The sequence below is a fragment of the Suncus etruscus genome, chromosome 16, assembly GCF_024139225.1.
Source record: "Suncus etruscus isolate mSunEtr1 chromosome 16, mSunEtr1.pri.cur, whole genome shotgun sequence".
In the NCBI taxonomy this organism is placed as follows: Eukaryota; Metazoa; Chordata; class Mammalia; order Eulipotyphla; family Soricidae; genus Suncus; species Suncus etruscus.
Window position 1 is genome coordinate 25,585,797 of NC_064863.1, and position 6,518 is coordinate 25,592,314.

The 6,518-nt window shown below is 37.7% G+C and overlaps 1 pseudogene; it reads left to right on the plus strand.

Moving 5' to 3' along the window:
• Positions 1 to 4,726: 4,726 nt before the first annotated feature.
• Positions 4,727 to 5,825, plus strand: LOC126032478 (cardiolipin synthase (CMP-forming)-like; annotated as a pseudogene).
• The last annotated feature ends 693 nt before the right edge of the window (positions 5,826 to 6,518 follow it).

Sequence of the window (6,518 nt, forward strand, 5' to 3'; positions counted from 1 at the left end):
CATTTACAGACAGATGCTGAGAAAAAAGAATCTGAGGCATTAATATTTTTGTATGTTTAGTTATAACACCATTGGATCGATGATATATCATTGTTTAGCAAATGAGTGGAGATATTTTCAGAAGAAAATGAATTCCTAAAAAATAAGTACTTCTTTTAGACCTTGAACAAGGTTGAATGCTATAAATGTCAGAAAAGACCATCAACAATTCTAAGATTCCACCCTTGGCAATCATCCTTGCAAAAGACTTTGAAGGATAGCATATTGTGTAAACTAATCTAGAAACTAACTTGGCAGAGAAAAAGAGTATATTTCCCCAGTTGTAGAAGTGACCCACAACTCAGCCTGAGGTGTGTACTTTATGACATGCATTCTCCTTTCTGGAAGTTCACTGCCCCTGATCCTTATTGTTCAAATATGGATCTATACTTTACTCTAACTATTGTAGAGATGCTTGAATTTTTTTTCAGTGCCAAACTCTTAGTCTAACTTCTCATTTCCCAAATAAAGTCATCTTATTGTATTATCAATATCCTCTTGCAATTCTTTCCTGTGAGAGAAGGCAAAACCTAAAAATGCCTTTAGTAAAATTCAGGACTATTTCCTACAAAAGGGTATTCCAAGCTTCAACAGAGATCTTAATAGCTCCTCAAGAATTCAGGTAGTAAGGATCATATCTCATGCCAAATAGAACAAGTGTGCCTTGGATGTAGTTTAATGGCTGTCTGTAGGGGCAAGTGAGACATAAGGTCTCATATCTGATTTACATCTAGTCCTAAACTGCCATGGATTTTTTCCTGATGACTGAGATAGGCAGAGAAGGAAGTGAGCTATTCCTGCTGGAGTCTTCAACATCTCTTTTCCCCCGAACTATAAATTCAAAAACATGATAAAAACAAATAAGACATTTTACATATCAGATAATTTATAGCAATAATTTGATATGAATCAATACATTTATATCAATAAAAATGTTCAGTAATTTTAAAATCTAACCAGAATTGTTTATATGACTATTAAATATGGTGAAGGACAGTAATTATAAAAATTAAATATTATTTTAAGATATTTAATATTTATTAAATTTAAAATACAAATGTGGATTAATCTTGTGACATTTTTCATTTAAGCTTTCAAATATTTAACTTTATCATTTCTAGAATTAAAACCTATAGTTCTTGGGTTGAAAACATTTTTTCTTGGGTTCACAAATGTACTTAACATTAACAAACTTTGGCTGGAGAGATAGCATGGAGGTAGGGTGTTTGCCTTTCATGCAGAAGGATGATTGTTCAAATCCCAGCATCTCATATGATCCCCCAAGTTCACCCTTGAGCGCTGCCAGTTGTGACCCAAAAACCAAAAAAAATAAATAAATAAAAACATTAACAAACTTTACAAACAGCAGGTACTGTAATATTACCATTATTTCCTATAAATTAAATAAGCACTTGAACCATTTCTCTCCACGAATGAGGTAAGGATATTTAGACTTTTATCTCACCAACTGAAGATTACTAAAGCTCCTTCAATTTTAAGTGCAGTGAATTCAAATATCAAATTCTCCCTCTCTATTTTACTCATTTGCTATTTCCTACCTTCCACAGGATTTCCTGAATCTTCTTCCAGAAGAGGGAGATCTGGATTATACCTTGTTCACAGACTTTTGTATATGGTATATAAGTTTCGGCTGATCATATTCTTAGGTACCTTAACTATTGTGCCTTGTATCAGCATCAAAAGATGATAATTAACCTTATGTTCACCTTCACTTTGTTTTTGTTATATCGCCGCCTTCAACTTTTAGATCAACCTACACTCAGGAGCATTCCATCATCCTTTCCTCCCATCAAAAGTTTTATAGGACTCAGATATGAGTCATTAAAATACCCCTCATTGGAGAGCATTGGTGGTGGGAAGGTTCCACTGGCGAAGGCTGTGCTCTTTTCTGTAACTGACACCCAACTACAAACATGTTTGTAATCATGGTGCTTAAATAAAGATATTTTATGAAAACAAAAATAAATAAATAAATAAATACCTCTCATGAGGTAATGGAGAACCTTGATATTTAGTTTTATTTCCATTCACAGAGCAGAGACTTTTTAAACTTAGATAAGAACTTGTAACTAGAGTTTATTACTAGAATTAAATTTCTCTGATTTCTTTTTTTAACTAGACACAGATTTCCCCTGACTTTGGTCTTCTGAGTATAGTCTTAACAGTGTACTACTGAGTCATCTCATCTCACATGACTATCAAATAAAGTTCTTCATACACTTTATGACTAATATCTTGACTTCAGCAAGAAATTCATTAGACCAGTTAAACAAGAATATCTCTTCATGAGTTTTTTCAATTGTTTTCCTCTCCACTGCTCCTTAAATAAAAAATTCTCTATGCCTTTGCTACATTTGAAATTAATTTTTCTATCTCATCTTTCCCTATTTCTAATATTTCTTCTTTGTTTATACTATAGTAGTACTGCAATGATCTTAAAGTCTTATCATGTTAGCAATTTTATGATTTTTTCTCTTAAAACTATATAGCCCATGAGCTTAAATATCAACCCAACAGCATTTTAATATCTATTCATGCATCTAAACTCATACTGTAATTTTATGTTTGTATGAAAATAGTTTTCTTAACCCATGAGGATACTTATATTTATTTTTATTATTTTCTTTGCTAAATGGAAAGTTGCTATAACATCTTTTTTTTCTTTCTTTCTTTATTTTTTTATCTTTATTTAAACACCGTGATTACAAACATGATTATAGTTGTATGATTACAGTCATGTAAAGAGCACCCCCCTTCACCGGTGCAACATTCCCACCACCAATTTCCCAGATCTCCCTCCTCCCTACCCCCCTACACCTGTACTCGAGACAGGCTTTCTACTTCCCTCATTCATTCACATTTTATGATAGTTTTCAGTGTAGTCATCTCTGCAACTGCACTCATCACTCTATGTGATGAGCTGCATGTCCTGAGCTGCACCTACCAGCCCTCATCTCTCTTGTCTCTGAGATACTGTTAAAAATGTCCTTCATTTTTCTTAAAGCCCATAGATGAGTGAAACCATTCTGCGTCTTTCTCTCTCCCTCTGACTTACTTCACTCAGCATAATAGATTCCATGTACATCCATGTATTGGAAAATTTCATGACTTCATTTCTCCTGATGGCTGCATAGTATTCCATTGTGTATATGTAACACAGTTTCTTCAGCCACTCATCTGTTGAAGGGCATCTTGGTTGTTTCCAGAGTCTGGCTATTGTAAATAGCGCTGCAATGAATATAGGAGTAAGGAAGGGATTTTTGTATTGTATTTTTGTGTTTCTTGGGTATATTCCTAGGAGTGGTATAGCTGGATCGTATGGAAGCTCAATTTCCAGTTTGTGAAGGAATCTCCATATCGCTTTCCATAAAGGTTGTACTAGACGGCATTCCCACCAGCAGTGAAAAAGAGTTCCTTTCTCTCCACATCCCCGCCAGCACTGCTTGTTTTCCTTTTTTGTGATGTGTGCCAATCTCAGAGGCGTGAGGTGGTACCTCATAGTAGTTTTGATTTGCATCTCCCTGACGATTAGTGATGTTGAACATCTTTTCATGTGCCTTTTGGCCATTTGCCTTTCTTCTTTTTCAAAGTGTCTGTTCATTTCTTCTCCCCATTTTTTGATGGGGTTAGTTGTTTTTTTCTTGTATAGTTCTGTCAGTACCTTGTAAATTTTGGATATTAGCCCTTTATCTGATGTGTATTGGGTGAATAATTTCTCCCACTCAGTGGGTGGCCTTTGTATTCTGGGCAATATTTCCTTTGAGATGCAGAAGCTTTTCAGCTTAATATAGTCCCATCTGTTTATCTCTGCTTCCACTTGCTTGGAAAGTGCCGTCTCCTCCTTAAAGATGCCTTTAGTCTCAATGTCCTGGAGTGTTTCACCTACATGTTGTTCTATATACCTTATAGTTTCAGTTCTGATATCAAGGTCTTTAATCCATTTGGATTTTACCTTTGTACATGGTGTTAGCTGTGGGTCTGAGTTCGCTTTTTTGCAAGTGGCTAACCAGTTGTGCCAACACCACTTGTTGAATAGGCTTTCCCTGCTCCATTTAGGATTTCTTGCTCCTTTATCAAAAACAAGGTGGTTATATGTCTGAGGAACCTTCTCTGAGTACTCAAGCCTATTCCACTGATCTGAGGGTCTGTTTTTATTCCAATACCATGCTGTTTTTATAACTGTTGCTTTGTAATACAACTTAAAATTGGGGAAAGTAATGCCTCCCATATTCCTTTTCCCAAGGAGTGCTTTAGCTATTCGAGGTTGTTTGTTGTTCCAGATGAATTTCAGTAGTATTTGATCCACTTCTTTGAAAAATGTCATGGGTATCTTTAGAGGAATCGCGTTAAATCTGTACAATGCTTTTGGAAGTATTGCCATTTTAATGATGTTGATCCTGCCAATCCATGAGCATGGTATGTGTTTCCATTTCCGCGTGTCCTCTCTTATTTCTTGGAGCAGTGTTTTGTAGTTTTCTTTGTATAGATCCTTCACATCTTTAGTCAGGTTGACTCCAAGATATTTGAGTTTGTGTGGAACTAATGTGAATGGGATTGTTCTCTCAATGTCCATTTCTTCCCTATCATTATTAGTGTATAAAAAGGCCATTGAGCGGAGATGGCGGCGGGCGCGTCGTGCCGCTGAAGGAGCGAGCGGCTCTCGGCCATGCTGGCGGCGCGGGCGGCGCGCGGCCCGTGGGGGTCCCTGCGGCGCGCCGCCTGGGCCTGGGGGGCGCGGCCGCCGCCGTCCCCGCCCGAGCTGAGCTGCCCGGGCTGCGCGTGCGAGCGGCGGCGGGCGGCGCTGGGGCTGCGGCTGCCCTGGCCGGGGCCCCGGGGACACTGCTCGGGGGCCGCGGGCAAGCCGGGCCCGGCCCCCGCCGCCGCCTCCGCCGCCGCCCGGGCCCGCGCCTGGGGCCCGCCCAGCGCCGCCCCGCCGTGTGAAAACCCGTGGACAATCCCAAATATGTTGTCAATGACAAGAATTGGCTTGGCCCCGGTTTTGGGCTATTTGATTATTGAAGAAGATTTTAATATTGCTCTAGGAGTTTTTGCTTTAGCTGGGCTAACTGATTTGTTGGATGGATTTATTGCTTGAAACTGGGCCAATCAAAAATCAGCTTTGGGAAGTGCTCTTGATCCACTTGCTGATAAAATACTTATCAGTATCTTATATATTAGCTTGACCTATGCAGATCTTATTCCAGTTTCACTTACTTATATGATAATTTCAAGAGATGTACTATTGATTGCTGCTGTTTTTTATGTCAGATACCGAACTCTTCCAACACCGCGAACACTTTCGAAGTATTTCAATCCTTGCTATGCCACTGCTAGATTAAAACCAACTTTCATCAGCAAGGTAAACACAGCAGTGCAGTTAATCTTGGTGGCAGCTTCTTTGGCAGCTCCAGTTTTCAATTATGCTGACAGCATTTATCTTCAGATATTGTGGTGTTTTACAGCTTTTACCACAGCTGCATCTGCTTACAGCTATTATCATTATGGTCGGAAAACAGTTCAGGTAATAAAAGGCAGATGAAAATTAGCCATCGTCATTCACAAGGAAGCAATATTCGTCATCAGCGGCAGGGCCAGTGGAAATCTACAGGAGATCCCCTTGGTTGGTGGTCAGCTTGAAAAAGGACTTGTCAGAACAAACCATGTCATCCAAATTTAAGTAATGTGCTTTGAAAATCAACTTGATCATGGGCAAATGCAGACTTTGTGATGTATTTTTAAAATACAAATAAAACTATCATTTAGAATTTTTTTAATCTTAGGTTTCTTGATTAATGTGTAAGGTACCAATTATTCTGATTACTACCAGTCTTTTTTTAAGCTTAAAAAAAGGAAACAGCATGGAAATTCAAGAGTTGCCATATATCCTTAAGTAGAATTTAGATGGTTGAAAAAGTATTATGGGATCTCCTGCGCTTAAAGATGCATCCTACAATCTGGCTACCTAGTTTTGTGTTTGGTTTTTAGATCTATGTATGCATTTACAGTTCTTGTAGTTAATATTTGATCGCTTAGGATAATAGCAAGAGTTAGCTTAATTGTGGATGAGGTAAACTTACAGAAATTTAAAATGTACTGTTTAGAAAATGACGAGAGTAGAAGTACTGTTTCCTATTCAATAGTCTTCCGACCTCTCAGGTGCCTAAAGTTTTATGTATCGGTTTGAATAAGATAGACTAGGTAAGCATGTTCATGGTACCACCCAAAAGGCAACATGTTAAGTCATCCCTCACACTGTTTTTAACTTAACAATGTTTGTATGATACTGGGACCTGTACTTATGTATGTAAATAATAGAAACTGTATATTTTTCAAAGGTTTTTTAAAATTAGGGGAATCTTTTGCTAAATTGTTTAAACAATAAAAGTTGGGAGGAAAAAAAAATAAAAAATAAAAAGGCCATTGATTTTTGTGTGTTAATTTTGTATGCTGCCACTTTG